At 42.5% G+C, this 5,920-nt stretch overlaps 1 long non-coding RNA gene across 1 annotated transcript; it reads right to left on the reverse strand.

Annotated features, from left to right (window-relative positions):
- Nucleotides 1-2,865: 2,865 nt before the first annotated feature.
- On the reverse strand, nt 2,866-5,372 carry LOC129824311 (uncharacterized). The gene is made up of 4 exons (XR_008754732.1): nt 5,178-5,372; nt 4,712-4,810; nt 4,431-4,507; nt 2,866-4,344 (listed from the first exon to the last, which is right to left on the reverse strand). It is a non-coding gene; the product is annotated as an uncharacterized LOC129824311 (long non-coding RNA).
- Nucleotides 5,373-5,920: the final 548 nt, after the last annotated feature.

The raw sequence follows: 5,920 nt of genomic DNA on the forward strand, positions 1-5,920 counted from the left end.
TAGGCCTCCTTGCTCGCACATGCTTTTTCAGTTCTGCCCACAAATTTTCTATGGGACTGATGTCAGGGCTTTGTGATGGCCATTCCAATACCTTGACTTTGTTGTCCTGAAGCCATTTTGCCACAACTTTGGAAGTATGCTTGGGGTCATTTGGAAGACCCATTTGCGACCAAGCTTTAATTCCTGACTGATGTCTTGAGATGTTGCTTCAATATATCCACATAATTGTCCTTCCTCATGACACCATCTATTTTGTGAAGTGCACCAGTCCCTCCTGCAGCAAATCACCCCCACAACATGATGCCGCCACCCCCGTGCTTCACGGTTGGGATGGTGTTCTTCGGTTTGCACGCCTCCCCCTTTTTCCTCCAAACATAACGATGGTCATTATGGCCAAACAGTTCTATTTTTGTTTCATCAGACCAGAGGACATTTCTCCAAAAAGTATGATCTTTGTCCCCATGTGCAGTTGCAAACTGTAGTCTGGCTTTTTTTATGGCGGTTTTGGAGCAGTGGCCTTTCAGGTTGTCGACATAGAACTCGTTTTACTGTGGATATAGATACTTTTGTACCTGTTCCCTCCAGCATATTCACATGGTCCTTTGCTGTTGTTCTGGTATTGATTTGCACTTTTCGCACCAAAGTACGTTCATCTCTAGGAGACAGAACGCATCTCCTTCCTGAGCGGTATGACGGCTGCGTGGTCCCATTGTAACGGTAATCCTCCTCCTCTTCATCAGACGAGGAGGAGTAGTGATCGAACCAAGGCGCAGCGTAGTGAAATGACAATTTATTGAACACGACGGAAAAACAAACTAAACTTGCATAAACAAACAAAACAAATAAACGATGCAGACAGACCTGAACGACGAACTTACATATAACGTGAAGAACGCAATGAACAGGAACAGACTACATAAAACGAACAAACCGCATACAGTCCCGTATGGTGCAAACATATACACAAACACAGGAGACAACCACCCACAACGAACACTGTGAAAACGCCTACCTAAATATGACTCTTAATTAGAGGAACGCCAAACACCTGCCTCTAATTAAGAGCCATACCAGGCAACCCAATAAACCAACACAGAAACAGAAAACATAGAATGCCCACCCAAACTCACGTCCTGACCAACTAACACATATAACAAACTAACAGAAATAGGTCAGGAACGTGACACCCATGGTGTTTATACTTGCGTACTATTGTTTGTACAGATGAAAGTGGTACCTTCAGGCGTTTGGAAATTGCTCCCAATGATGAACCAGACCTGTGGATGTCCACAATTTTTTTTCTGAGGTCTTGGCTGATTGCTTTTGATTTTCTCATGATGTCAAGCAAAGAGGCACTGAGTTTGAAGGTAGGCCTAAAAAAATACATCCACAGGTACACCTCCAATTGACTCAAATAATGTCAGTTAGCCTATCAGAAGCTTCTAAAGCTATGACATCATTTTCTGGAATTTCCCAAGCTGTTTAAAGGCACAGTCAACTTAGTGTATGTAAACTTCTGACCCACTGGAATTGTGATACAGTGAATTATAAGTGAAATAATCTGTCTGTAAACAATTGTTGGGAAAATTACTTGTGTCATGCACAAAGTAGATGTCCTAACCGACTTGCGAAAACTATAATATGTTAACAAGAAATTTGTGGAGTGGTTGAAAAGCGAGTTTTAATGACTCCAACCTAAGTGTATGTAAACTTTCGACTTCAACTGTATGTAGGTGCACTGTATATAAGTGTAATATCCTTGCTGGAGATGTAAGGTACTTGACTGGAGGAAGCAGTGCGCTTGTACATATGATGGGAATTTCAAACATCACCTATACTTCTGCATGTCTACTCCTCTCCCAGGTAAAGATCTGGTTCCAGAACCGTCGCTCCAAGTTGAAGAAGCTGTGGAGAAACGGGCAGATGCCACCAGGACAGCAGGTGATTCCCCTCGGTCCAGCAGCTCTCCTCGACCAACAGCAGTGCACTGGGGCCCCCAGAATCACAGGATTAGAGATAAGCAAAGAGCGGGACTATATGCCTCCGAACACAAGCGCCCCATCATTTTACAGTAACTACTCTTGGTACTCATCTGACTGTGGCACTCTCCCAGCTGAATCCAGTACTACATCAGCAATCTAATCCTACAGATGATGTGGGGTCAATTTACTGATATACGGGACCAAAGATACTGAAAACCTGCAAAAGGGAAAAGCTGTATGTGGACTCTGCTTTCACCTGGCAAAAATATGACCGATTTGGGCTATTAATGTAGCAGATTAACAATTTGACTGGTTTATTTCAATGAATTCCTATATGTTTGAGATTAACGTTGTTGAGATTCAATATTGTGAATAGAACACAGCAACGGATGGAAGAATGTAGCCTATGGAATTTATCCTCTACGGGATTGGTGTCCCTAAACCGGGACGGTTGTTGTTAACGTGCGCTAATGTGACGAGAATGACGTTGTAAGTAACAGCCAACTAACTGTCCAGGACATAGACTTATACGGGCAGAAAGCTTCAAATGATTGTTCATCTAACTGCACTGTCCAATTTACAGTAGCTATTACAGTGAAAATATACCATGCTATTGTTTGAGGAGAGTGCACAACAAAACGCTTTTACCATGGCAATTGGTTTGATACATTCACCTCTGAAGGTAAATAATGTACTTTCATTCAGTAACCTTGCTCTGATTTGTCATGCTGAGGGTCCCAGAGATAAAATGTAGCATAGTTTTGTTTGATAAATCCATTTTTATATTCAAATGTAGGAACTACATCTAGATGTGTGAAGGTTAGTGTCTTTTCTGTAGGGAAGCTAATTATCCATCATGTATGACATTCCTGGGAGGGTGTACACTTATTTTTTTTTATTACCATAGCATTTTGTATGTTCTCTATAGTTATGTACTTGAAGATGTATCAATTGATGAATTCGGCTCATTTGGAAAAACTCCTGGCAGACTGAAACTTTACACACACACACTGCTGCCATCTGGTGGCCAAAATCTAAATTGCGCCTAAACTCCTATCTGATAATATGGCCTTTCTCTTGCATTTCAAAGATGGAACAGATCTAATGTGTTCTATTCTCCTATATTAATTTCACATGTCCACAAACTTCAAAGCGTTTCCTTTCAAATGGTATCAAGAATATGCATATCCTTGCTTCAGGTCCTGAGCTACAGGCAGTTAGATTTAGGTATGTCATTTTAGGCGATAAAAGAAAAAGGGGGGGTAAGATCCAGAAGAGGTTTTTAAAGGGATAGTGCGAGATTTTGGCAATCTTTCTCTACTTACCCAGAGTCAGATGAACTCATGGATACCATTTTTATATCTCTGCGTGCAGTTTGTAGGAAGTTACTAACTAGCGTCAGCGCAATGACTGGCAGTCGATTGGAACAGCTAGACTTCCAGATATTGTGCTAAAGCTAGTTAGCATTTGCGCTAATGCTACTGTAGTACCTATGACTTAATCGGACTCTGGGTAAGTAGAAAAAGTCTTTGACTGACAAAATCCTACCCGATCCCATTAAAATACATTGCGTCAGTAGAATCAGTCTCCTCAGTGATATAAATAGGACATGGTTTCTAATTGAACAAGAGCGAGTACAAAATAAGTCGCTAACAATGTAGAGCTGGAGGTTGATGTCATTAGAGATTATTAGTAGATCAGAAAATATTATGGAGCCAAACACAGCATCAATAACATCACATCATGACATAATCAGCCCAGTAGACGTACGATACTCTGCAAACCTTGCAGTCCCAACAACGTTAACACAAGATAATCTTATGATGATGTCAGTGATAGAAAATAATGTGCTCCTCTGATTGTAATCAATTTGATTTCATGAATGGAAAAGTCCTAGTCCAAATAAATTATAGCAACATAAACCACATATTATTTCCAAATATTTTGTCAGACAAAAAAGTGAAATGTCAATTAGGATATTTTGTAGAATTAGAAAAATAACCATATGCTTTAATGAAATAATTTATTCAGACAGATCTGGTTTACTAATTGAAAGTGAACAAACATTTTATTTAAATAATATAACTTATTTTTCTACACAGCAGACATAGAAAATAATGCACTAGTGCAGTCTCATTTGAGTCATATCTATGCCCAGTTTCCTATCCTCTCCGTGGTGCTAAGTCCTGGTCCTGGGTCAGTTTGGTGCTTTACCTCTTCATAGATGTGGATGTGGCAGGGTTGTTGAGCAGAGAACAGTGATTAGACTTCAATTGGCATCGCCTCGTCCTCCTCAGGTAGTTTGGTGAGAATATCCACTCCACCAGAGGTGATGGCTACCGTGTGTTCAAACTGGGCTGACCTAAAGACACGCGCACACACAGAGGTTACACAAGGACATCAGTGGCACTTTGTAGGTTGCAACTATGTGGGCTGTAAGCGGCCTACCTCTTGTCGTCGGCAGACCGCTGTCTACTTGTCCTTCAGGATTCTCAACTCTAACGATCCCTCCATCAAAATGGGCTCTGCATACACAGATGCAACATTAACACACACATTCACTTAAGTTGACATCAATACACACTGACATACATAGGAAATGTGACTGACCTATAGTGAAAGACGTCCCTTCACCCATGGTCATATCATTGTCAGATGAAAGAGATATTTAGGATTTGTCCAACATACAGTACGTTAACCACAGAAAACTGTTGCTGTGTTGTACTTACCGTGGTGCAAGATGTCTGGGTGACCATGGAAGTAGGAGCCTATGCCATGTCCAATAAAGTAGGGACATGGCATGGAAACCATTGGAGTGGATTATACCACTGTAGGAGAAAGAGAGGGACAGTAGATTACACAGAACAACAGAGAGGTATCCTGTGTGTGTGTGTGTGTGTGTGTGTGTGTGTGTGTGTGTGTGTGTGTGTGTGTGTGTGTGTGTGTGTGTGTGTGTGTGTGTGTGTGTGTGTGTGTCTGATAGTGTTTCCTATAACACAGTAGAGCCCCAGGTTTACAGGCAGCGATAGCCTCATCTCTACACTTCCTGGCTGTCTCTGCTAGCTTTTGCACAAACTCGTCCACACAGCCTATCAGGAATGTCTAGGTGTCACCATGGTAACCCTCCAGATAGACCTGGTGAATGGGGGAGGGGGATCAGGAATGTGTGTGTGCATGAAGAAGGATAAAACTCACGGTCACATCAACGTTGATAATGTCTCCATCTTGTAGTTGTCGGGTGTCAAGTATGCCATGGCAGACCACGTTATTGACCGATGTGCAGACTGATTTGGGGAAACCCCCGTATCTCAGGACGGGAAGGGTGTGCGTTGTGACGAATCGTCTCCTGGTGGACGATGAAATCTATCTCATCTGACGTCATGCCAAACTGGGGTCAGAGGTGAAAACAATGATGTTATTAACTTGGAATGTCAGAAAACAGACTGACACGCTCTCTTACTCTATCTCACTATAACACAGGCACACCTTAAGACTGCGTCCGGCCAGCAACAGTATTTGTCTGGCTAACGTAAACTCACTCACTTTTGTACGTAATGGGGTGAGTTTACGTTAGCTGGCAGGCTCTCGTCAGGCCCTGGATCTACGATCTCTATGTAGTCTGGCCAGTCAGGAAGGCCTGTCTATCTGTCGCCCCCACCTCCCGCTAGCACAGCAGACGGGAGCATGGGGCGACTCATGCTAGTTTGCCGTGTGCTAGCTTGCTAGTTAGCACAGTGTCGCTTCTGCCTGCTATGCACCAGAGAAAACCCGTGCCCGAAAGGCGGGGGCGAAGGACAAAGTCTACGGGTCGCCCCCCACTAGCACAGTAGCTGTGTTCGAATACCCATACTACATATTTAATGAGTATAAACTACATACTATTAGTTAATTTTAGTATACTGTAAACGTACGGTATCCTTTCAGTTGAGCATCCTAGC

This window comes from Salvelinus fontinalis, chromosome 26 (assembly GCF_029448725.1).
Source record: "Salvelinus fontinalis isolate EN_2023a chromosome 26, ASM2944872v1, whole genome shotgun sequence".
In the NCBI taxonomy this organism is placed as follows: domain Eukaryota; kingdom Metazoa; phylum Chordata; class Actinopteri; order Salmoniformes; family Salmonidae; genus Salvelinus; species Salvelinus fontinalis.